This window comes from Trachypithecus francoisi, unplaced genomic scaffold (assembly GCF_009764315.1).
Source record: "Trachypithecus francoisi isolate TF-2019V2 unplaced genomic scaffold, Tfra_2.0 Lachesis_group9, whole genome shotgun sequence".
NCBI classification, from domain to species: Eukaryota; Metazoa; Chordata; class Mammalia; order Primates; family Cercopithecidae; genus Trachypithecus; species Trachypithecus francoisi.
In genome coordinates this window covers 52,622,277-52,649,042 of record NW_022681474.1, presented here as the reverse complement: position 1 = coordinate 52,649,042, position 26,766 = coordinate 52,622,277, and the positions used below count along the sequence as shown (strand labels likewise).

The 26,766-nt window shown below is 49.2% G+C and overlaps 1 pseudogene; it reads right to left on the bottom strand.

Annotated features, from left to right (window-relative positions):
- Positions 1 to 13,345: 13,345 nt before the first annotated feature.
- On the bottom strand, positions 13,346 to 14,623 carry LOC117082421 (annotated as a pseudogene).
- Between the last annotated feature and the right edge of the window lie 12,143 nt (positions 14,624 to 26,766).

The following is a 26,766-nucleotide window of genomic DNA, read 5'->3' as shown; positions in this document are numbered from 1 at the left end:
GCTTTTTGTTTGTTTTCTTTGTTGTTTTTTGAGACAGAGTCTTGCTCTGTTGCCCAGGCTGAGTGCAATGGTGTGATCTCAACTCATTGCAACCTCCACCTCCCAGGTTCAAGCGATTCTCCTGCCTCAGTCTCCTGAGTAGTTGGGATTACAGGAGCCTGCCACTATGCCTGGCTAGTTTTTGTATTTTTAGTAGAAATGGGGTTTCACCATGTTGGTCAGGCTGGTCTCAAACTCCTGACCTCAGGTGATCCACCTACCTCGGCCTCCCAAAGTGTTGGGATTACAGGCGTGAGCCACGACACCTGGCCCCTCCTTAGCTTTTTGAAAGGAAAAATACTTGCATATCTCATTTCCTCTACTTCTCATCTTCTTGTCCCTGGTTTCTGTTTTTTGGCTACTCAAATTCTGAATGTATCCCAGAAGGCAGTGAGGCCCTTTCTGGAAATGCTAATTATCTTCCCAGATACCCCACACCGTCCCCAAGACCAGGCAAATTTCAGGGAATCCTCCTCATTTCACTAGAAAAGATAAACTTCCCTCCTTAATCATTTGTCCCCATAGAAGAAGCCACAGCCCCAACAGAGATGAGTGTCAACAGGCAGTGTCCTACCGCCCACCGTGTGCACATGGTGGCTGCATGACTGCCCAAGGTGCCACCCACACAGGCCATGGGCACCCCACATGGGATTCCTGAGCATGTCAGGAGGGGACCCCCTGGGGGGCTATGGCTGAGGTTGTCCAGTCATCCCGAATCCATCTTTGAGAGAAATAGACAGCTCTCCACCTCCCCCATCTACTGGAATGAAATGTTTATGCTTTTCCATAGAAATTCTGAAAGACGGCCGGGCGCGGTGGCTCAAGCCTGTAATCCCAGCACTTTGGGAGGCCGAGACGGGCGGATCACGAGGTCAGGAGATCGAGACCATCCTGGCTAACACGGTGAAACCCCGTCTCTACTAAAAATACAAAAACTAGCCGGGCGCGGTGGCGGGCGCCTGTAGTCCCAGCTACTCGGGAGGCTGAGGCAGGAGAATGGCGTAAACCCGGGAGGCGGAGCTTGCAGTGAGCTGAGATCCGGCCACTGCGCTCCAGCCTGGGCGACAGAGCGAGACTCCGTCTCAAAAAAAAAAAAAAAAAAAAAAAGAAATTCTGAAAGACAAGTACAACTTAAAAATATACTAGGTTTGGATTTTAAACAGTATTGACTAATTTGATAGTGATAACCACACTGTGCCCCCTCCCTTTTTCTTTTAAGACTTTATGGCTTGCCTATGTGTGTAGGGCTTTGGGGGCTTTCTCTAGGTCGCATGACTTTGACCTTCAGTGCCATCATCCTGAGGAGTTACTCTTTCTTGTCCCCCTTCTCTGTCTTCCACCCTCCTGTCCTGCTGCAGCCTGGACTCTGCATCTAGGTCCTGCCAGCTGCCATGATGGGAAGCAAGCCTCTCCCACCCTTCCCCAGCCTGTCCCCTCTGTGTCTGCACATCTATCTCCCAAGCTGGTTATGGGAGGCTTTTCCAGGCACACAACGCCCTGCACAAGGCGTCCAGAGAAATAAGCCAGGTCAATGTTGAGGAAATGGAAGAGGGTGCTAGAGTCCTGGGGGTGGATGGGACCCAGTCATTTGGTTTCTCCCCATTTGGAGGCTCATTCCCTGAGCAACTGTGGGTACTCGAGAACATGCTGCCCCTCCACGCTTCACTTCTCAACATTCTTCCTGCAGTGAGAGGCCTGGCTTCATCAATTTTTTGTCTTGCTTTGTTTTTTAGAGAGTTTTTCTTTCACAAAACAAAACACTCTGGTCCTGTAAATACAGAGATTTTCACAAAGAATTGAGTGTTCCCACCTCATTGCTAAGATAGGTGGAGATATTTATGATAAGGGCACCTGGTGCCTGGTGAGCAGGTGCATGGCCTGTGTGCAGCGCAATGAGACAGAGTCTAGAGAGGTAAGATGTATGCCCTTGCAGGTGTGGGAAGGGACAGCCAGCCGGACAGTACACCCTCTGGTGCTAGACTGCCTGGCCCAGCTGCCTAATGCCTACTTCCATGTACAAATGTGCCCAGAGCAGCCAAAGTAACTTTACAAGGTGCCTGGAACTGTGTATCTCTCAACACTAAGGGAGAAAATGTTTACTGTACTCATGACACCAGGAAAAGTGTGGGAAAGCTTTCATTAAGCAGAAAGGGAGTTGAAATAACATGAAAGTATAGAGAGACTTTATTTCTTCTGTGTTACCCACGTGGAAACATAAAGATGTTGCTTCCCATCCCTGCAGCTCTGAGACCCTGTAGGAAGAAATCCATGTGCAATTTCATGAAGAGCTTTATGTGATCCTGGTGAAATCAACATACCTGTTTGTTAATGGGGATTGAGAGCCTTTGGAGTTTAGCCAATGTGAGCTCAAGCTAGGGCCTGTCATCCTTCCTCATCCCTCAAGGGAGGAAGTCATATATTAAGAAGGTGAGCTCAGAATACATCAGAGGGGAGGGCCCCTCCACTCTGGCCACCCACAGGGACCCTCCCAGGCTTTCTGTGTTGAACAGTGATAGCAGGGGCAGGCAGAGGGAACTTTGCCAGCCATGCTTCCATGGGCCACTCCTGCCCTGCCTCCTCCTCTCCAGCTGAGTTGATCCCCCAGGTTTGGCATCAGTCAGGGGCTCCTCACCCTAGTGAAGAGAGAAAAGGGACACAGCGCTTGATCATGCAGGTGGGCTGAGTTGCAGGTGGGCTGCCTTTTTGAATTTTAGATTCGGGGGTACATGTGCACGATCATTACATGGGTATATTGTGTACTGGTGGAGATTGGGCTTCTAGTGTACCAATCACCCAGATACCGAATGTTGTTTCCAACAGGTAGTCTTTCAACCCTCATCCCCCTTCCACCCTCTCCCCTTTTGGAGTCCACAGCATCTCTTATTTCCATCCCTATGTCCATGTGTACCCATTGTTTAGTTCCCACTCACAAGTGAGAACGTGTGGTATTTGATTTTCTGTTTCTGAATTAGTTCACTTAGGATAATGTACGAATTAGTTCACTTAGGATAACGGCCTCCCCCTCCATCACGTTGCAGCAAAGAACATGATTTCATTTTTTATGGATGCATAGTATTTCATAGTGTATATATACCACATTTCATTTATCTGGTCAATCATTGGTTCCATGACTTTGCTATTGTGAATATTGCTGAGATAAACATACTAGTACAAGTGCCTTTTTAATATAAGGATTTCTTTTCCTTTGGATAGATACCCAGTAGTGGGACTACTGAGTCATATGGTAGTTCTATTTTTAGTTCTTTGAGGAATCTCCATGCTGATTTTTATAGATGTTGAACCAATTTACTTTTCCCCCATCGGTGTATGAATGTTTCCTTTTGTCTACATCCACAACAACATCTGTTGTTTTTTGACTTTTTAAAAATAGTCATTCTGACTGGTGTAAAATGATATCTCAGTGTGGTGCTAATTTGCATTTATCTGATAATTAGCAATGTTGAGAATTTTTTCATGTGTTTGCTGCTTATATTTCTTCTTTTGAGAAATGTCTTCATATCCTTTGCTCAATTTTTAATAAGGTTGCTTGTTTTTTCTGTTTAGTTGTTTGATTTATTTATATATTCTGGATATTAATTCTTTGTTGGAAGCGTAATTTGCAAATATTTTCTCCCATTCTGTAAATTGTCTATTTACTTTGTTGATCATTTCTTTTGCTGTGCAGAAGCTTTCCAGTTTAATTAAGTTCGGTTTGCCTATTTTTGTTTTTGTTGCATTTGCTTTTGGGGTCTTTGTCATAAATTATTTGCCTAAGCTGATATCCACATTTTTCCTAGTTTTTTTCTAGGATTTTTATAGTTTCAGGTCTTGTTGGGTCTTTAATCCATCTTGAATTAATTTTTGTTTATAATGAGATAGGATCCAGTTTCACTCTTCTGCCTGTGGCTAGCCAATGTTTCCAGCACCATTTATTGAATAGGGTGTCTGTCCTTTCCCCACTGTTTATTTTTGTTGACTTTGTCAAACATCTATTAATTGTAGGTATGTAGCTTTAATTTTGGGGCTCTCTATTCTGTTTCATTGATCTACATGTCCATTTTTTGTACTAGTACCATGCTTATACTACAGCATTGTAGTATAGTTTGAAGTCAAGCAGTATGATGCCTCTGGATTTTTTTTTCTTACAATTACTTTAGCTAGTTAGGCTTTATTTTGTTTCATATAAACTTTAGAATTTTTTTTTCTAGTTCTGTGAATAATGATGTTGAAAATTTGACAGGAATTGTGTCATATCTGTAGATTGCTTTAGGGAATATGGTCATTTTAACAATATCAATTATTCCAATCCATGAGCATGAGATGTTTTTCCATTTGTATCATCTATGGTTTCTTTCATCGGTGTTTCATAGTTACCCTTGTAGGGATATTTGACGTCCTTGGTTAAATGTATTCCTAGCTAGTTTTTTTTTTAGCGTGGCTATTGTAAATGAGATTGAGTTATTGATTTGATTCTCAGCTTCCATGTTATTGGTGTATACAAATGCTACTGATCTTTGTACATTGTTTTTTATCTGATGAAACTTTACCAAAGTTGTTTATCAAGTCTAGGAGTCTATTGGAAGAGTCTTTAGGGTTTTCTAGGTATACAATCATGTCATCAGCAGAGATAATTTGACTTCTTCCTTTCAATTTGGATACCTTCTATTTCTTTCTCTTGCCTGATTGCTCCAGCTAGGACTTCTAGTACTATGTCAAATAGGAGTGGAGAGAGTGGGCATTCTTGTCTTGTTTCAGATCTTAAGGAGAATGCTTTTAACTTTTCCTCATTCAGTATGATGCTGGCTATGGGTTTGTCTTATATGACTCTTATTTTGAGGCATGTTCTTTCGATGTCTGGTTTATTGAGGGTTTCATCTATTGATCATATGATTTCTGTTTTAGTTCTGTTTATGTGGTGAAGGATGTTTATTAATTTGCTGTTTTTAACCATCTTTGCGTCCCTGGAATAAAGCCCACTTGACTGTGACGAATTATCTTTTCGATGCACTGCTGGATTTGTTTTACTAGTATTTTTTTGATGATTTTTGCATGTACATTCATAAAGGATATTGGCCTGTGGTTTTATTTTTTGTTGTGTCCTTGCCTGATTTTGGCATCAGGATGATACTGGATCCTCATCAATATTTTGGAATAATTTCAGTAAGATTGATACTAGCTCTTCTTTGTACATCTGGTAGATGTACAAAGCTGTGAATTTATCTGATCCTGGGAAATTTTGTGTGTGTGTGTTTTGGAAAGTTTCTTATTACTAATTCAATTTTCTTACTCATTGGTCAGTTCAGGATCTCTATTTCTTCCTGGTTCAATCTTGGGAGAGTTTGTGTTTCCAGGAATTTATCAATTTCCTCTGGGTTTTCTAGTTTGTGTGCATGGAGGTGTTCATAGTAGTCTCTAATGACTTACAGTATTTCTGCAGCATCATTTATAATGTCACCTTTGTCATTTCTGATTGTGCTTATTTGAATCTTCTCTTGTTTTTTCTTGTTTAATCTAGATAGCAGTCTGTCAATTTTGTTTATCACCTCAATGAACCAACATTTTGTTTTATTGATCCTTTGTATCTTTTAATGGTCTCAATCCCATTTAGTTCTGCTCTTCGTTATTTCCTTTCTTCTCCTAGTTTTGAGTTTGGTTTGTTCTGTTTTTTCTAGTTCCTTCAACTGTGATGTTAGGTTGTTAATTTGAGATATTTCTGTCTTTTTGATGTAGGGATTTAGTGCTATAAGCTTTACTCTTAATACTGCTTTTGCTGTTTCCCAGACGTCTCAGTATTTTATGTCTCTATTTTCATTCATTTCAAATAGTTTTTTTAATTTCTGCCTTCATTTCTTTTTTTTTTTTGAGACGGAGTCTCGCTCTGTCACCCAGGCTGGAGTGCAGTGGCCGGATCTCAGCTCACTGCAAGCTCCGCCTCCCGGGTTCACGCCATTCTCCTGCCTCAGCCTCCCAAGTAGCTGGGACTACAGGCGCCTGCCAACTCGCCCGGCTAGTTTTTTGTATTTTTTAGTAGAGACGGGGTTTCGCCGTGTTAGCTCGGTTGGTCTCGATCTCCTGACCTCGCAATCCACCCGTCTCGGCCTCCCAAAGTGCTGGGATTACAGGCTTGAGCCACCGCGCCCAGCCTCTGACTTCATTTCATTGTTTACCCAAGAGTCATTCAGGAGGAAGTTGTTTAGTTTCCATGTACTTGTGCAGTTTTGAGTGTTCCTCTTGGTATTGATTTCTGATTTCATTCCACAGTGGTTTGAGAAGACACTCGATATTATTTGTTTTTATTTTATTTTATTGAGCTTTGCATTATGGCCAAGGATGTGCTCAATTTTGGAGAATGTGTCATGTACAGGTGAAAAGAATGTATATTCTGTGGTTGTTGGTAGAATGCTCTATAAATGTTTTTAGGTCCATTTGGTCTGTAGTCCAGTTTAAGTCCAGAGTTTCTTTGTTATTTTCTACCCCGGTCTGTCTAGTGATGTCATTGGGATATTGAAGTCCCCCACTATCATCGTATTGCTATCAATCTGTTTTCTTAGGTCTGGCACTATTTGCTTTATGAATCTGAATGCTCCATTGTTGGGTGCATATATATTTAGTAAAATATTGTTGTATTGAATGCTTTATCATTATATAATGGTATTTTTGTCTTTTAAAATATTGTTGGTTTAAAGTCTGTGTTATCCAATATGAGAATGGCTACTCCTGCTTACTTTTGTTTTCTATTTGCATGATATATCTTTTTCACCTTTTTACTTTGAATTTGAAATTGACTTTAGCCAGTAGATTGGTCTTTTGTATGCAGACAGTGGTTGGGTCTTTATATCCAATTTGCCTCTCTGATCTTTTAAGTAGATCATTTAGGCCAGCAGTCCCCAATCTTTTTGGCATCAGGGACCAGTTTCATGACAGACAATTTTTTCACAGATGGTGGCAGGGAATGGTTTCAGGATGAAACTGATTGACCTCAGATCATCAGGCATTAGATTCTCATAAGGAGCATGCCACCTAGATCCCTTGCATGTGCAGTTCACAATAGAGTTCACACTCCTTTGAGAATCTGATGTTGCCATTGATCTGACAGGAGGCAGAGCTCAGGCAATAATGCTTGCTTGCCCACTGCTCAACTCCTGCTGTGTGGCCGGATTCCTAACAGGCCAAGGACGGGTATCAGTCTATGGCCTAGGGATTGGGGACCCCTGATTTAGGCCATTTACATTCAAGCTTAATATTGATATGTGAAGTGTTGTTCACATTATAATGTTGTCAGCTAGTTCTTTTGGAGTTTCAAATTTGTAATTGCTTTATAGGATCTGTGAGATTTGTACTTATGTATCCTTCCATGACGGTAAGTAGTGCCCTTTAATTTCCACGTTTTGAATTCCTTTGAACATTTTTGGTAGGACCAATCTAGTGGTGACAAATTCTCTTAGCACCTGTTTGTCTGGGAAACACTTTATTTCTCCTACATTTGTGAAACTTAGTTTGGTGAGATATGAAATTATTGGCTTGCAGTTTTTCCCTTGAGGAGGCTAAAAATAGGCCCCCAGTCTCTTCCAGCTTGTAGGGTTTCTGCTGAGAAGTCTGCTGTTAGTCTAATGGGTTTTCTTTTATAGGTAATTTGATCATTTTCTCTAGCTGCATTTAAGATTTTTTTCTTATTGCAGACCTTGGATAGTCTGATAACTGTATATCTTCATGATGTTCATCTTCTACAATATCTTGTAGGTGTATTCTGAGTTTCTTATATCTTGAAGTCTACCTCTCTAGCAAGATTAAGGAAATTTTCCTGAATTATTCCCCTAGATGTTTTCCAGTTTGCTTACTTTTTCTTCTTCTCTCTCAGGAATGTCTATAAATTATAGGTTTGGTGATTTTACATAATTGTGTATTTCTTTTTTAAAAAATTCTTTATTTTTGTCTGACTGTGTTAATTCAAAAGACCAGTCTTCAAGATCTGAAAATTTTTTCTTCTGCTTGGATCATTAAAGCTTTTAACTGTATTTTGAAATTGTTTAAGTGTATTTTTTATTTCCAGAAGTTCTGTTGTTGTTGTTGTTGTTTTAAAGGTATTTATCTCTTCCTTAATTTCCCGGTTTTCATGGTTTCTTTGTGTTAGTTTTCAACTTTCTCTAGGCTCTCATTGACCTTCCCTGCAATCTGTACTTTTAATTCTTTATCTGTAATTTTGGGGTTTTCATTTTTGTTGGGGCTCTTTGCTAGAGACCTAGTGTGATTATTCAACGTTGTCACAACATTCAGATCTTTCATGGTGCCAGAATTTTTACACTGGTTCCTTCTCATCTGGAGGAGCTGACACTTCTTATTTTTTAATTTATTTTCATTTATGTGGGATGTTTTCTATGTTATACCCCCCTTCCCCATGAGGGTGTCACTGTAGAGTATGTTGGTAGAGGTTTTGGCTTTTCTCCTGCAGCCTTGTACACTTCTTTTACTGGGCTGTGCAGTTCAACCTGCAGGTCAGTAGGTGGTACTTAGAAATAAGAGCTGGCTGTGGCATAAGTCCATGGGTGTGTATTTGATCTTTGTTCACTGAGGTACTCTCTATAGTTTCAGGTGACAGGCTGGACAGCAGAATGCCAGGTGCCCTGAGCTTCCTGTTCAGAATGGGTTGGGGGAGTGGAAGAGAGGATGCAGCTGGACAGAGCTGGACACCCTGGCTTTCCCACAAATACCCGCCAGTGATAAGCACAGGCACCAGCCCTGATGGGGGTGGCTGGGGGAGCTCCTGATGAAATGCACAGAGATCTCTGTGGTGGGATGAGGGGGCTGCACTGGCTCCATATCCTAGATAGGCAGGAACGCAATCAGCTTCCCTATCACACCCCTGTTCTGGGGCTGGTGTCTCTCAGTTCAGATGCACACTGTGGTCTGTCTCCAGGCCACAGTGTGGCTGAGAGACATGGAAAATGCCTGTCCTGTGTGCCTCTCCGCAGGAGTGGCTTCAGGGTGGAAGGTCTTCACTCAGCCCAATGCAGGCAGTTGTATGGCTCGCCAGTGTGGTGATGTTCTCCATGTGGTAATGCCGCTGCCTCATGGGGAGTTGGGGAACGGCTCTGCCTATCAGCCATGTGGGTGGGAGTCATCATGGTGGTGTTGGCTGCTTGGGTGGGCCCAAACTCAGGCCCAGGGAGGAGTCAGGTGTCAGCAATGTTGGACTGGGCTAGGTAATTCCCCAACCCCCACACTTCTCAATGACCCACTAGATGGCATGTAGGAGTCCTGATGTGACTGGACCAGGATCCAGCCAGCCCAGAGTTCAGGTGCTGCCTGTGATAGGGAGGGGTGGGCTGGTACCCTGGAGCCTGAAAATAGATCACAGGACTGTGGGGGCTGGGCATTCCAAAGGGCTCCAGGCCACAGCTGCAATGTTCAGGCATAGCAGGGTGGCTGTGCTGTGCACCTTTCACTCAGGAGGGCAGGACCCTTCAGCTGGGGCAACGAGCGATGGCAGTTGTTGGGCTCATGGCCCACTCACACTTCTCTCCCAAAGCTGGATTTTGCTGTTAGGAGCTCAGGAAGGTACCTGAACTTCCTGCTCCCTCCCTGGCCTGGGGCAGCAGAGGCAAGCCTGTGGTGGAAAGGGTTAATGGGCAGCCTCTAGGGGTTGGGCTCTCAGAGGAACACTGTCATGCTCAGGCAGGGGTGGGTGGTGGCACTGGCAGCCTGTCACCAAAGCAGGCAAGTCTCCTTTGGCAGAGGAGCAGCAGAGGGAAGCCATGCAGAGCATTGTCTACCCACTCTTCCTTACCACAGCTGTGGTATCTGTCTTTGGGGCACACGAAAGTGCCCAGTTCCCCTCCATGGCGGGCAGCAGTGGCTGCACCAGGCAGATCAGGGATGAAAAGCCTGTGGGATCCATGTAGGCTTGAGCAGTGCCTCTGCACCGTCTCCAGCAGGCTCCCTGTGTTCATCTGGAGGCCTGGGGGCGATGAGGGGGCTCCCTGTGGCTAGGATTGCAAAGGTCCATGCTGGAGGTGTGAAATTTCAGGGTTCTCTCACTCGCTCACCTCTTCCCTGTGTTATGGAGCCCTTTGTGGCTCCTTGGGGGTCCCAGCTCAGCAGGCTTCCCTCTCCTCTGCTGTCTGTGATTCTCATCACGTTTCTGGTGAATTTCAGCGTGCTCTCTTAGAGGATCTATTTGAAGTGTTAGTATTTACTCACTATTTTGATGCCTGAGAGGCACCTACTAGCTGCTTCTAGCCTGGGCTGTCTTTATTCCACCACCCCCTCCTCCGGAGGAGCAGCATACTTTCAGAAAACAAGTCTCACATCAGAGCTGCCCAAAACAGAAGTGCACAAAAGGAAACACGGCGGGCAATTTTTATTCCTTATTTTAGACCAGAACGATAAGAACACACATTTATGAGAGTCCACTGGATGTCACGTAAAGCACCCCTGTAGAGCTGGAATGAGCCAGAGCAGGTGAGGTTACGAGTAGCCCCACATGGAACAACCAAGCTCACATGAAGCCAGGGCACTTCTCACCCCTGGGATGGCACAGAGAAGGTCCAGACCTCCAGGGGCACTGCAGGCCTATATTGGTCATTCAGGGACCTTAATATGCAGGGGAAGCTCTGCCAGGCAAGGGCATTCTTTTGAGATCAGCTTCTAGTCAGCCAGACAGAAGGAGCAGGGCTAGGCTGGGTGACAGGCATGTGCACCTGCCACTGCCATGAGCTCAGACACAGCCTGCTAAGTTGCAGGGGAGGCTACAATTTAGTAGCTGTGTGTCCAAGGAGTTGGGGGTAGATTTGTGACCAGTGCCCAGTCCCTGCTATGGTGCCAATCACTGAGGGCAAGGACCCTGGAGCTTTAGCTCTCCTACTGGTTTCCCCAACGTACTAGGGAAGGCTCCCTTGATGGCAAGACCCCGGTGGGACTTTTGGAGGCAAATGTGCACACCTGGTCTGCACACCTTATTAGCTGAGCAGAGGCTTAGAAACAGACTGGAGAGGAAAATGTACATGTAGAAGGTTTATTTTGTTAGGGAGTCCTCTGGGGAGCACCACGGTGAGGGAGAAAATAAAGGCAGGAACCAGACCCACATAGGATGTGCTACAGCGAACATCTCCAATCAATGGGAAAATAAATGGCTATTCATTTGCAGGAAAGTGTTATTTAAGGCACTTTTCCTGGGGTCCTGAAACTCCAACTGTCAACACATAAGCCCCAGCAAAGAGGCATGGAGGTGATTGGGACAGGGACTGCCTAGCGACAAGGTGAGCCCTTAGATCCCCCACCCCACACCCACCACCAGGGGCTCGAGCCTCTGTGAGAGGAGGCATCAGGTGGGTCGAAGTGTTGGAAAGTGTAGGAGGGCTGGGCTGGGCTTTAGCAGCTGAGTCTTCTGACTCTAGCTCAGAGCCCTGTGCACTTCCCCAGGTTGCCCCCTTCCGCAGTCGGGAGCTGAACCACCAGGCCCTCCCAGATGGCTGCTTCATGGTGAAGCTGCCTTAGTGCAGCACTCTGATCATTTATCATTAAAGTGGGCACAGCCAGAACTCCCAGAGCTCAATGGGGCCTTGATACATCCTAAGCGTCTACTCTGTGCTAGACCCTTGGTCCTAGGAGGTGGGGATGTCACATCAGAACACTGGGGAGTTTTGTCAACTTTGTTTTATCCTCCTTGGGGATGTGCTGCTGATCGCCATGGGTGAATTGTTTTAGACTCACTAATATTTTGTGAGCTTGACTTGCTTTCTTCACATTGGATAGATTAGGAAACTACAGGTCTGAGAATGTAAAGCAATTTGCTTAACATCCCACAACTTTTAAGTGGAAGAACCAGGAGTCAATGCAGAGCAGCTGTCTGCAGAGTTGTACTGGGCATTCGGTTTCTGTCCCCAAATGCAGAACCTGCAACCAGGAGTGGGGAGATGGGGGAAGTATCCACCCCCCTCTCACAGAGGCTCACAGCCTAGAGCATGTCCTCAGCCTCCTTCCAGGTCATCACTGGAGCCTGAAGGAACCCCTCCACCTGGCTGGCCAGTGGACCCAGCTCTGGGCTGGGGCAAGGCTCCCTCACCACCGCTGGTTGGGTGGACTGTCCTCCTGGCTGGCCTGGGCTATTCCTGAGCTTGCTGCTCAGCCGCTTCCTCCAATCACTCAGCTCAGGTCTCCAAGCCTGGGCTAGTGGCTTGGACTCTTTGAAGCCAGGAGCCTCCCCTAGACTCCCACCAGGCGTGGCTGCAGGACTCCTCTGCATGCACACATATACATCCACACATCCATAAGCCTGTGTTGAAGCTTGTGGGCCTACACAAAGCTGTGGTCTTCATGCAGTTCCCCTGACCCCTTTTGTGAACACCAGAATTCCTTGAGTAGGCCCAGCATGTAGAGGGAGACAGGGGGCAGAAGGGAACTCTATGTCTCAAGCACTGCCTAGTGTTTCTGCCTGTGCTGTGCTGGGTAATTTGCATAATTGGTCGGGTAATCTATTGAAACATTCATTTCATTTTGTGTTCTCCCTCTCTGTTTCTTTCTCTTTTTTTTTAATGGCATTGAGATTTTTATTAACCTACCTTCTTGCTTTATTTTAACATTATAAACATTATAAGCCAAATTATTCTCTTTTTGACCCAGGGTTGTGATAGGAACTCTCTTGTTACAAAGTGGTAGCCGATCTGTGCCTGCTTTTTATGCTTTTCTGGCCCCTCTCAACCTCTGGCTGTCACTTCTCTGTTCTTTCTCAGTTTTCCTTAACAGTGTATTCTAATTCCTGTAAAACAAGGACTGAAAGTACCAACCTCTTTGTCATGAGGTTTAAGAGAAGGCCCAGCAGTAAGCCAAGCTCTCAGGAAAATTGAAACAGTTCCTCCTTGCCCTTCAGTACAGCTCCTTCTCGTCTGTCAGGGGCTGAAGAATGACTAAACCTGTAAACCAAGCACACGGTGTAAGTCCACAGACCAGGGGAAGGCCTAGATGGTAAAGTACGTGGGCTTTGTGACTCCACTGCTGACATCCAGGCTAAGGGAGGACTGACTTAGTGAGCAGTTCCAAGACCACTGAGCTCACAGTTCACTGGCTGTCTCTCTCGTATCTCCGCCATGACCAGGGCTTGAGGAGGGGCCTCTCAGTTCCCCTGACACACTTGGAAGAGTATGACGGGTGCAGCAGAAGCCTAAAACAGAGTGATCAGCCCTGGGGTGTCGATGGGGGACGCTGACAGACCAGTCACTAAGTTGGTGCTGTTTGCTCTTAAGAAGGAGAGGCAGAGCCTGGGCAAGAACGGCAGCTGGAAGGTGAAACGCAGGCCTGGCTCTCAGTAGCATCAGTGATCAGCCTTGAAGGGGCCATCAGGGGAGATGCCCCAGGTACTGGGCCTGCTTCTCAATCAGCTTGGTCAGTTTCTTGCTCAGCTTGCCCAGGTGGGCTTCAGCCACTGCCTCATCCAGCTTCTTGGGCAGTACATGAACCCCAATGGGGTACTGCTCTGGGTGGGTTCACAGCTCAATCTGTGCAGTCACCTAGTTGATGAAGGAGTCACTCGTCACAAAGCTAGGGTGGCCCATGACAACCCAGGTTGACCAGTCGACCCTCAGCCAGCAGGATGGTGCGGCATCCATTCTTCAGCGAGTACCTGGTAACCTGGGGCTTGATGGTCACCTTCTCCAAGTGTTCTCGCTGAGCCACTTGACATCGATCTCCACATCAAAGTGTCCAGTGTTACACATGATGGCATCATCCTTCCCCTGTTCAAGGTACTGGCCAAGGACGATGTTGACACAGCCTGTGGTGGTGATAAAGATGTTGCCCTCCTGACAGGCTTCGTCCGTGGTGGTTGCCTCATAGCCCTCCATGGCAGCCTGCAGTGCGTTGATGGGGTCGATCTTGGTGATGATGATGTGGGCCCCAAAACCCCACAGGCCTGGGGACAGCCCTGGCCCACGTTGCCATAGCCTGCTACCACTGCTACCTTGCCGGCAATCATCACCTCTGTGGTCCACTTGATGCCATCTATGAGGGACTCCCAGCAGCCATAGAGCTTGTTGAACTTGCTCTTGGTGATGGAGTCATTGTCATTGATGGCAGGCACCTTCAGGATCCCACTGACCAGCATCCTGTGTGGTTTGTGGACCCATCATGGTCTCCTCGGAAGTGCCTCAGATGCCCAGCAAGAGCTGTGAGTACTTGGTGTGGAAGAGGTTGGCGAAGTCACCCCCATCCTCCAGAATAATGTTGAGGGCCCATCCTTGAATTACAGTGACTGCTCGATGCACCATGGGTACTCCTCGTCCTTTTGCCCTTCCAGGTGTACACTGGAATGCCAGCCTTGGCAATGGCAGTCAACACATGGTCCTGGGTGAGGAAGATGTTGCTGCTGGGGCACCCAGGGTGATGAGGGTCTCAATGTGGATGACCGTTTCCATGGTCGTGTGCAGGCAGCTGGCGATGCGGGTGCCTTTGGAGCCTGGGAGCCTTGTGGCTTGGAGGCTGAGCACAGCTCCGGCATATGCATCAGGCCTGGCATCTCATTCTCCACAATGTTGAGGGCCTTGTGTCCCCAGGCGGCCGGGCCAATGTCAATATCTTTGTAGGGCAGTTTGACAGACAGGCTGGTGATGCTTGTGATGGAGACGGGCGAAGGGGACTGGGCCTTGGTTTGGGGCCAGGCACTCGGCAGGTGGCTCTGGGCAGGGTCTGTGTGTGTGTGTGTGTGCGCGCGTGCGTGCACGCGTATGTTTTCTATTTTACATTTCAAGCAGATAGCCAGGCCCTTGGTATTGCACAGGTACTTGCAGTGTGTATTAGCCAGAGTTATCCAGAGAAATAGACCCAACAGGATATATACAGGTATATGTAAGAGGAGATTTATTATAGGAATTGGCTCAGGTGGTTATGGAGACCAAGAAGTCCAATGGTTTGCTATCTGCAAGCTAGAGAAACAAGAATGTCAGTGGTGTGACTCAGTTTGAGTTCGAAGGCCCAAGAATTAGAGGGGCGGGGGTGGGGCAATGGTGTAAGTCCAAATGCTATGACCTGAAAGTTAGTGTCCCCTGAAGATTCATATGTTGAAATCCTAAACCCCAAGAGATGGTATGAGGAAGTGGAGGTATAGAGAAGTGATTAGGTCACCAGGGCAGGGCCTCATGGATGGAATTAGTGCCTTTATAGAAGAGGCCCCAGAGGGCTGCCTCCCTCCTTCCACCATGGGAGGACAGAGGAGACATTGTTGGCCAAAAGATGCTAACGATGAACCAGAGAGCTGACCCTCACCAGAAACCTAATCTGCCTTGATATGGACTTCCCAGCCTCCAGAACTGTTTAAAATAGATTCCTGTTGTTTAAAAATTATATAGTTTGTAGTAGTTTCTTTAGAGCAGCCCGAATGGACTAAGACACAGTGGGAAACAGTGGCCTGAAGTGAAACTCTCTTCCAACTTGTATTAAGATGGAAACTCCTGAGAGGTGACGCTCAGTGTCTCTGAATGAGGGAGTGGCCAGGGAGGTAGAGAAGGCAGAGGTCAGGGGGTTAGAGATGTAGCTTGCACATCATTGGACCCCCAAAGGGTGTCTAGATGGTGCCAGGCCCAGGAACCCAGCCTCACCATGGCCCCAGGACTGAAGGGCCCATGCAGGCTGGACACTGGGTGGTCGGGGAAGCCAAGAGGACTGCTGACCAGGGGGCTTCTGGACACAGGACTTTGACCCAACCCTGGAGAAGGAGGAGCCCTTTGGGGGTATGTGAAAATCTCCCTAAATATCAAGATTTCCATTTCAAAATTATGAATCTTTTAGATGAACCACAAACCTTGCAAAAATTTTACAGACCACTTGAGAATGTGGCCCCAGCTTGGGGAGTTCACTTCTATCAGCTGGAGAATTTCCGTGGAAAGTGTAAGAAAGCCTGCCTTAGGGTCTGTATGGATCCCAGCTTGAGCCTGGCTACAGGCTGTGCAGAGGCAGGACCCAAGAGGAGACCAGAAGGACAGGGCTGTAGTGACTGTAGGTTGCCAGCTCATGATCACAAGGGCAGCCAGGCCTCAGCAGGACCAGACATTGGAAAGCCCACAGGACCCCTGCTTGGGATCTCCTTCAGGTTGCCCTGCTCCTGGGGCTATGCGGCCTCAGTTCTGCCCCTCCCCTCCCTCTGCACCTGCTCCCTTCTCCCCACCTCTGCCTCTCTGTGTACTTGGCTGCTGCTAGTAGCCCTGCAGTCTGTGGTTGCTCATCCTCTGTTCAGAGACCCCATGGCCACATTGCTGGGGAGAGATTCTGATCCCATAGTCTGGGTCAAGCTGTGCATGCCTGATCTGACCACCAAGGTCATACCATACAATCAGGGCTGCTAGTGGACCCTGCACGGGGTATGGGGAAGTTTGAGGGTGTGGTAGTGGGTGGAGCAGGTGCCCCCAAAGTTGTCTCCAGCATGTGGAGGAGCCTGCCCATCTGTCTCCCCATGAGTGGCTCCTGTCACCTTGCTTCCTTCACTCCTGCTCCCGATGCTTCCACGAAGCCGAGCCACATGAGCAAGCGAGCATCCCTCTGCCGCCCTCACTGCCTCAGCACCGCCCCTTCCATCAGGCCCCACTCCCGCCTGCTGCCTGCAGCCTACCCGGTGAGCTCAGCTCGGAGACAAGGGCTGGGCCTGGGCAGAGGGGATGAGGGAGTCCCATGCCTTATGTGCAGGAAACGTGGGTCTGGGCTGTTAACAGCAAAGCCTTTGTATTTGTCCACTAGGCTGTTAACAGCAAAGCCATTGTATTTGTCCACTAGGGGCCAGAACAAAGTTCCATGCACTGAGTGGCAAAAAACAGACACTTTTCCTGAGAATTCTGCAGGCTGCAAGTCCAAGGTCAAGGTGTGGGGGTCGTGTCCTCTGAGTCTCATGGAGCCGGGTTTGCTGATGGCTGCCTTCCTCCTGCGTCCTCCCATGCTGTTCCCTCTGCGCATGTCTGTTTCCTAAACTGTTCCTGTAAGGACACCAGTCGTACTGGATTAGGGCGCACTCTAATGACCTTGTTTAACCTTTACAAATCCTCTCCAAACACAGTACAGCTGCATCCTGAGGAACCACGGTCAGGACTTTAGTATATAAATTTTGGGGAGGACACAATTCAGTGCATGCCAGGCTTTATCAGCAGCACTACCCTTCCTAAGTGGTAATTTCTAAAAGACAATGGGGCTCTGGGGAAAGACCCCAACACGTTTTGAAGCCAAAAGGCCCCAGTTCTGGCTGGACTGCATCGTTATGGATAGTTTGGGAGCCACGGGCCCCCTGGCCTCTGCAGAGACCACAGCTGTCCAGAGTGAATGAGATTCCATACAGCCCCCCTACCCAGCACAGCCGGGAGCTCCTCCGTGGCTGCTCCTGCAGGATGAGCTCCAGGCATTTGATGCCATGCTGGGTCAGGACCCTATGGTTCAGGCCAGCCTGTGACACTGGAGGGGACCTTGGAATCTCGTCATTTCCTCTGATAAATGAGGAGCCAGGGTAAACCATGTGGGTGTCCTCATTGTTCTGGGGCAGTGACCCCCCCTGCTCTTGATCCCTGTGGAGGTTCTGGGGCTCCAGGGACATCCAGGCCAGAATGCCCAGCAGTTCAGCTCATGAGTCCAGAGGTAACCTGGGAGTCTCAAACTCACGGATACAATCATTGCAACCAGAAATCCGGGTCCTTCCTTCCCTATATCCCTGCTTCTGTGGGTGGGTGGGGGCATCCCAGGAGGAAAACTCTTGTTCAGAGAGCAGATGGCCCTGGAGGTGTTTGTTTGACAGCTGGGACTCCATGAAGGGGAGGGCGGCCCAAGCTCAGGCTGTCTCAGAAACGGGAAGGAACAAAGTCTGCAGAAGCTCTACCCTGCGGCCCAGGGGACAGCAGGCACAGGGGCTGAGAGGCATCTCTCATTGACCCTCCCCCCAGGGTCTTCCTGCCTTGGTGGCCTCAGACTTCAGTGACCAGGGGCCTCCCTGAGGACTGGGATGAAGATGAGAAGGGGGTGTGTGCCAGTCCATTGTTCCAGGAGACACATGTGTTACATTTGCTTACTAGGCTGATGTTACAAACTGATTTTAAAACAATGTTTGCAGAGTCACGGAACAAATACCACGGAGCAGCACCTAGCACAGAAGAAGGCCTCTGCCCTGGGCATCTGTGGGAAACCGGGGCCCCAGGTCAGCAGTGACTGGTGCAGAAACTGTGAGCTGAGGAGCTAACACTATACCCATCTGCACCTGAGGGAACCTGCCAGGCTCCAGCAAAACCAAACAGGAAACTCTCCCCGGGAGACACCGTCCTCATCCAGGGGAACCAGGACTCTCGTGGAAAATCATTTCCTACTGAAGAGGAGCTCAGAGGAAAAACTCCCAGGTATCTCCCCAAAGAGAAGCAGCAAATACAAGAAACAAGGAGATTCAAGGCCCAGAGAGTAAAGAGAATAGAGTGATCTAAAAGGAACATTGAAATAAGGGTGTATAAACTGTTCAAAAAAGATAAAGGAATAGAACTATACGACCAGGACAGCTAATTATGACAAATGCAGAGTTTTAAAAGGACCGAAGTTCTAAAATTGATTAATGAAAAATGAAACACAATCAGAAAGTTTAAGACAAAAAGTGGAATAACTCCCAAGACAGACCTGAGCAGCATCTGCCCTGCAGCACTGCTGACTGAGATGGAGACCAGAAATAGGACATTGTGTGCTGAGAGAAGATAAGAAGTGTCTAGCAGGGCAGCTCACTCCATCATCCTCAGCTCACTCCACCATCCTCAGCTCACCCCACCATCCTCAGCTCACCCCACCATCCTCAGCTCACTCCAGCATCCTCAGCTCACCCCACCATCCTCAGCTCACCCCACCATCCTCAGCTCACCCCACCATCCTCAGCTCACTCCACCATCCTCAGCTCACACCAGCATCCTCAGCTCACTCCAGCATCCTCAGCTCACTCCACCAGCCTCAGCTCACTCCACTGTCCTCAGCTCACTCCACCAGCCTCAGCTCACTCCACTGTCCTCAGCTCACTCCACCAGCCTCAGCTCACCCCAGCATCCTCAGCTCACTCCACCATCCTCAGCTCACCCCACCATCCTCAGCTCACCCCACCATCCACAGCAGCCAGAGGTTGAAGAAAGGATGGCAGAGCTGACACGTGCACGCTCACACACACACACATACAAACACACGCAAACACAAACACACACACACTGGCAGATACACAAACATACATAATACGCACACACATGCACATTGACACACAGGCAAACACACATGCACACATATACAGTTTAAATTGGCTGACTTGCTCGGCCACAGAGCGAACACTAGTGGAGGAATCTGATAGCTGTCTGCTGTGGGGCATTATTCAGGGGGCTGAGGCTCCAGGAGGGCTGCGGGACATTTCTGCCAGGCAGGCTGAACAGGGTGGAGGCCTTCCCCTGTGGACAAGGCAGGACGCATTCCTGGGCCTGTACGGGGGAGTCAGAACAAGTTCATGTCAGAGACCAGGGAAGCCTTCACTTTACCTGCTCTGGAGCACTGGGTTGCTCAAAGCCTCTGGCTGATACTCCCGCTGGACAGCTTCTGTAGGTTAATTGCCCTTTTGTACCACAATGACTAATTCTAATCTCCCAGCCTCCACCCTCACCACGTCCCCCACACCCGACCTAGAATCTCACCTCCAGCTAAACAGACACCCTCCCCGCAACAGGGGGAGGAAGCCCACTCTTCTCCCACATGTCCTGGTTCCCTGACCTTTCCTCTGAGTACCCTGACAGAGACAGCCTTCACCTTTGTTTCCCTTCCAAACGGAAGTCAGAAGTCAAGTCTCCAGTCAGGCCCTGGCTCCCACGCTCCCCCACCCCCCATTTCTTTCCTGCCTGGTCTCCTTTCCCTCTTTCTCCTGTGTCTTCACACTCTCCTCTCCAGGACTCCCAGAGCGCTCCCTCCTTGTCCCCTGGCCCTCATCCCTTCCAGTACAGCCACCACCCCTGCCCCCCACCCCCGCCCTGTTGCCCACAGGAGCTGTTTGCCTCCCTCCTATCCTCCAGGGCAACCCGCTGACCCCCAGCACCCTCCACATCCTGCAGTGGACTGAAGTGGCCCAAAGTGGCCCCAGTCTATGAATCTTATCAGCCACTGGTCGGACATAGCCTTCGCTCTACTGTATCTGCAAACCCCTGGCCCTGCCTTTCCCAGCAGGGCACTACCCTCGTTCTCTGAGTGTCTGCTCTCTGCCTTGGATGGCCTTGGTTTCTCTCTGGGCAGCTCTCAGGCACATCTGTGGCTTCACTATTACCCCTGGGATGGTGCCCGAGGCCATGGCTCCACCCCCATCCTCTTCTTGAGTTCCAGAAATTCCTCTCCAATTGCCTACTTAACAGCTCCCTGAGATGTCTGAGGTCCAGTGGTCCAGATGCAGAGATGAGGATGCCTGCTGTCATCCCCTTGGGAAATGCTCTTAGGAGGCCAGAGAGGATCAAGGGAAGAAGGACGGGGAGCCAGTGGGGCACAGGAAGTCACACAGTGAGGCCCCGGCATCTGTTCAGCCGAGGTAGGGGCAGTGAGACCACGCCGGCGCTCTCCAGTCTTTGAGCTGGGCAGTGGGGGATGTAGTCTCCAGGCACTGCCTGGGCTCCTGGATCTCCAGGGCATTCCTCAGAGAAAGGTCCATTCCTCAGAGCCCGCCCTTTATGAGCAAAGCTCAGACGCTGGGGAGGAAGGGTGGGACCCTGGCAGAGGGCTGCCAGCAACCAGCACAGAGAAAAGACTCAGCATACCAGCACTGGCCCACTGGCCTTTTCTGAGGAGAGCATTCCTCCATCCACACCGTTGCCGAGCAGAAGCCGATCCCATCCTCTCCTCATTTTTCCCCTGGTCTCCCACGTCCATACCAGCTGTGCACAGCTGTGGGATTCTAAGGCCTACATGCCTTTCTCTGCACACCCATCGATACCTCTTCAACGTGCTCAGGCTGACCTCAGACCCTTTGGGCTCACTCACCGGAACACAGCCTGGCTAGGTACCCAGCACCCCACCCACACACCTCTTCCACCACCCTCCTTGTCCCCTGTGGAAACACGCTCACCAATGCACTATGCTTCTCCTGCTATGAGCCTGTAGGTGCATCCCTTCTCCTTCTGGCTGACATTTATTCATTGAGGAATCAACTGGTGTCCACTACTTAGGAGGAACAGGCACACACCCCATGCACATATGCCCTGGCCCTGCGTGCGCATGCTTCATCCTTCTGCACATACTCCATCCTCATGTACACACACAGCATCCTTGTGCACACACTCCACCCTCGTGCACACATGCTCCCTCCTGTGCACACATGCCTTGCCCCTTGCACCCATGCTCCATTCCAGTGCACACTCACCCTGTCCCGTGCACTCACTCTGTCAGTGCAGAAGTGCTCTCAAGTTCTCCCTTACCTCACTTTCACTTCCTGCCATGCCCACCTCCATGCCCCCACCCCAACCTCCACGTGGCTAACTCCTGCGACGCTTGTGATTATCCAGGAACCAGTGGAAGGTTCCCTCTGCACAGCAGCCTCCTCCAACACCCAGGTCCCAAACTAGACTACACCACACCCTTTGTGCTCCAAACAGCATCCTCCTGTACTCTTCTCTCTGTGTTCACAGGACTGTGTTGATAGTCTGTGCTCCCCCTAGCCAGGGTCTCCATGGTCAGCATCTGACACTCAGCTCAGGGTCCAGAACAGGGAGTACCTGTCACTTCGTGAGGCAGGAGTGCTACATGTGGTTGGGGATCTTGGGAACCCACAGAAATGAACCCCAGCTAGGTGCCAAGCACCCAGGCACACACCTCTTCCACCACCCTCCTTGTGCCCTGTGTCCCCCCAGGGCCCTCAAGAGTGGGATGAAAGGAAAGTTATGACGATTTCTCCATGGGGACCCAGCACTCAGTGCTCAGTCTCCCAGGCCATCTCTGGCTCCAAAGCTGCTGCAGCTCAGTGGGGCTCGGGGCACTGGTGGCTTCATCAACCTCTTCTGGCCTGTCTCGGTGACACCAGGGGGTCAAGCTTGACTAGGTAATCTGGAAGGGAGGATCCCTCTGGAGGGAACAGAAGCTCACAGCCAGGTCTGCCAGCTGCCCCAGTGCCCACCTGGAGTGAGGAAACACCACTCAGGAGGGGAAACAGGCTCAAGGCAGGACGTGGGCACAGGGTGGTGGGTGAGGAGTGCCAGGGTGGGTATGGGGACAACAGAACATAACAGAGGCCCTTGGTGACAGGGGATGTGATGGATGATGATAAAATGGTTGCCTGATCCAAGGGGTACCACAGGAGCAGGCGGGGGTGACTTGGGGCTCAGGGCTCTGGGCTGGAAGGATTTAAAGGGCACCCAGCTGATCCCAAAGGCATCCAGGGTTTGGAACCACTGATGTGGAGGGGAAGGAAGGGCTGGCCCAGGAGAGAGTCCTGGGGAACAGTTCCGGGAGGCAGAGGGGAGACCAGAAGGAATGGTGAGGGGCACTGGGGATCCCAGTAGCCCGGAGAGTAAGGAGATTTGGAAAGGATGTGGGTCATGGGCTATAAGAGCTGGTAAAACAGGCCTGAGGAGGGGATGTGAGCACAGGTGGGGAAATGGCCACAGAGGGGCCACCCTCTCCCACAGCCTCACTGTGCCCTGTGGGCCTCAGCGGCTGTGTCTACCGCTCTTGGCAGCACTCCCTGGATCATGTCTCAGTCTCAGGGCTGGCATTTCTCTCTGGGCTCTGCCCGGGGCTCCCCACACTATGGCTCCTTTGAGGGAGCCCATCTCAGCTCACCTTCATAACTGGACATTGGCTAGACTTTTCTGGAAGGGACCCAACCCCTCCCCCAGACTCATTGTCCACAGACACCCACACGTGGCTTGATGTGGGCACGCCTCTATGTGCACATGTGTGGGGAGCGGCTGAGCTTCTGAGAATGCCATCAGTGAGGGCGCCTAGGTCCTGGCCCACAAGACAGGGCTCCCAGGAGGGTAGCGAGCCTGGGTGTGCAAAGGCCTGGAATGGGCCCTTCATCAGTCCCGGGGCACGGAGACAGCTTCCATCTTCCCCTCTGGAGGGCGTCTCACAGCGCCATGAGCAGGACGGCTCCCAGCTCTGGGGGCAGCTCTGGGCAGTGGCTATGTGCCCCGGGCACGGCTGCCTCCCCTGGGCCAGCTGGTCCAGCTTATCCTTACCAACCCCAGCCCACACCTCCAGGAACAGCCTGGGGATGCTATGTGCTTAGAACGAAGGGCACTGGACCAGGGGTCAGGACAACCAGTGTTTCGCATCACGGGACATTCTTGTCTATTACCTCCAAGGTTGCACTGGATGGGAAAACAAATCACTGCCCACCCAGGGCGTTATTCCCTCAGGGCTCCAGGAGCCATGGGGGTTCTGGGAGTCCCATGGGAGCCTTCCTGAGATGAAGGGGCTGGTCCTGGAGGTAGGATGTGTTTGCTGAATGGTGGGAAGGAGACAGCCAGTTAGGAGGTGGCATGGGGAGGGTGGTGCTGGGGAAACATTCCTGGCAGGACCCCAGGGTGGGCAAATCCTGGAGTGGCAAAAGTTAACCTCTGCCCAGGAGGATTCCTCCTTCTCTTGGCAGCCAACGTCTCCTGGGGGCCCACAGGAGAGCAGGAACCCGCAAGCCCAAGAGACCTGGGGGGTCGCAACTGTGCTTCCCACAAGAGGTGTGTTTTGGGCAAATTGTCTCAACCCTGGAGCCTCCGTTTCTTATTCTCATACACTGAACCCATCCCTACTTCTCAGGAGTGATTAAGCCGTGTCTAGACATGACTATTCCAATGAAGGGAGGTTGCTGTCACTCTGCGTCCTTTGCTGAGTTCCCCATTGTGTCAACTGTGTACACAATAAATGGAAGAGACACAATCTTTTTGATGTGATCAGGTCTAGTAAAAACCGTGGAAACCCCATGTCCTCTAAAAATACAAAATTAGCTGGGCATGATGGCTCATGCCTGTAATCCCAGCTGCTCAGGAGGCTGAGGCAGGAGAGTCACCTGAACCTGGGAGGCAGATGTTGCAGTGAGCCGGGATCATGACATTGCACTTCAGCCTGGGCAACAAAAGCAAAACTTTGTCTCAAAAAAAAAGAATGATGAAAATGTCTGTGCATGGTGGCTCACACCTGTAATCCCAGCACTTTGGGAACCAGAGATGGGAGGATTGCTTGAGTCCAGGAGTTCAAACCCAACCTGGGCAACATAGTGAAACCTGTCTCTCCAAATATATATATAAAATATATATATATTATTTATTTATTTATTTTTGAGACAGGGTCTTGCTCTGTCACCCAGGCTGGAGTGTAGTGGCGCGATCTTGACTCAATGCACCCTCCACCTCCTGGGCTCAAGCGATCCTCCTGCCTCAGCTTCTCGAGTAACTGGGATTACAGGCACCTGCCACCACGCTCAGCTAATTTTTGTAATTTTAGTAGAGACGAGGTTTCACCATGTTGGCCAGGATGGTCTTGAACTCCTGACCCCAAGGCCTGCCTCGGCCTTCCAAAGTTCTGAGATTACAGACGTGAGCCACTGCACCAGTCTAAAAAAAAAAAAAAAAGAAAATTAAACTTACCTGAGCTACTCAGGAGGCCGAGATGGGAAGATCCCTTGAACCCAGGATTTCGAGACTGTAGTGACCTGTGATTAGGCCACTGCCCTCCAGCCTGGGCAACACAGCAATACGCTGTCTCAGGAAAAAAGTTTTAAAAAAGAATGATGAAAATGTAATACGTCATTTAGGAACATGTCCTAATAATGTAATAACATATATATATGTAAAATAAGTTCATTTTCATAAAGCAGGCATATAATTGTATAAGAGTACAAAAAAATGGCCAGGCATGGTGGCTCATGCTTGTAATCACAGCATTTTGGGCGGATCAACAAAGGTGGGCAGATCACCAGAGGTCAGGAGTTCGAAACCAGCTTGGTCAACTTAGTGAAACCTCATCTCTACTGAAAATACAAAAAAATTAGCTGGGTCGGCGTGGTGGTAGGCCCCCGTAATTCCAGCTACTTGGGAGGCTGAGATGGGAGAATTGCTTGAACCCGGGAGGCAGAGAATGCAGTGAGCCAAGATCGTGCCACTGGACTTTAGACTGGGTGACAGAGTGAGACTCTGTCTCAAAAAAAAAGAGTAGAAAAAACCTGGCAAAATATATGTAGCATGCATATTACCAGTGATCATCTTTGTGATTCTATGGGAATATGGGAAATCCTCATTTTCAACATTACATATTTATTTACATGATGCTTGAATTTAAGAGAAAACCAATACTGATTTTTTAAATTGTATCACATGATAATTGAGAGCATTTGGGAACTCTTACAGCAAGTTGACATTGCCCAGACTTCCAGAAGTGTCATCAGTAGATGATTCTTGTTGAACAGGGTATAGACCGCCTTGGGTTACTGAATTTGCAAGACTAGTTGCATGTAAACTAGTCACATGCAGTAAAACCACGTACCACACCAGGTGCAGTGGCTCAGACCTGTAATCCCAGCACTTTGGGAGGTCGAGGTGGGCGGATCACCTGAGGTCAGGAGTTAGAGACCAGGCTGGCCAACATGATAAAAACCCATTTCTACTAAAAATGCAAAAAAGTTGGATGTGGTGGCACATGCCTGTAATTCCAGAATAAGGGAGGAGACCACCCCTTATATTGTCTTATGCCCAATTTCTGCCTCCAAAGAAAGAAGAAGTAAAAACTAAAAGGCAGAAATGAAATCCACAGGCAGACAGCCCGGCACCATGCCCTGGGCCTGGTAGTTAAAGATTGACCCATGACCTAACCAGTTATGTTATCTATAGATTCCAGACATAGTATGGAAAAGCACTGTGAAAATTCCTGTCCTGTTCTGTCTCATTCTGATTACTGGAACACGCAGGCCCCAGTCACGTACCCCCAGCTTGCTAAATGATCACAGCCCTCTCATGCGGATCCCCTTAGAGTTGTGAGCCCTTAAAAGGGACAGGAATTGCTCACTCAGGGAGCTTGGCTCTTGAGACAAGAGGCTTGCCAATGCTCCTGGCCGAATAAACCCCTTCCTTCTTAACTTGGTATCTGAGGAGTTTTGTCTGCAGTTCATCCTGCTACATTTCTTCGTTCCCTAACCGGGAAGTGAGGTGATTGGCAGATGGTCGAGACAGCTCCTTAGGCAGCTTAAGCCTGCCCTGTGGAACATCCCTGTGGGGGATGACCAGCCCGAGCACTCCCGGGTAGGCATTTGCCCTGGTGGGACGCCTCAGCAGAGCAGTGTGTGGCAGGCCCCCGTGGAGGATCAACGCAGTGGCTCAACACCAGGAAGGAACTGGTGCTTGGCGTCTGAATATCTGAAACTTGGTAAGACTAGTCTTTGGAACTTGCCTACTCCATTTGAGTGGAAGCGTGGCCTGATCACCCACGGCGTGCCTTTATTGGCACTTTGGTTTTGGTTTTGACTTGGTTTGAATTGCTTGACAGGACTGGTCTTGGGAACTTGCCTACTCCCTTTGAGTGGAAGTGTGGCCTGATGACCCACGGTGTGCCTGTACCGGCACTTTGGTTTTTGTTTTTGACTTGACTTGGATTGCTTGATACTTTGGTTTTGGTTTTGACCTGGCTTGGATTTCTGGATACTCTGATTTTGGTTTTGATTTTGGTTTGGTGTAAATTGCAAAAGTGTGTTTGTGCCCTTTTTACTTATTCTTTGTTTTGTGGTGTGCGTGTGGTGTGAGCATG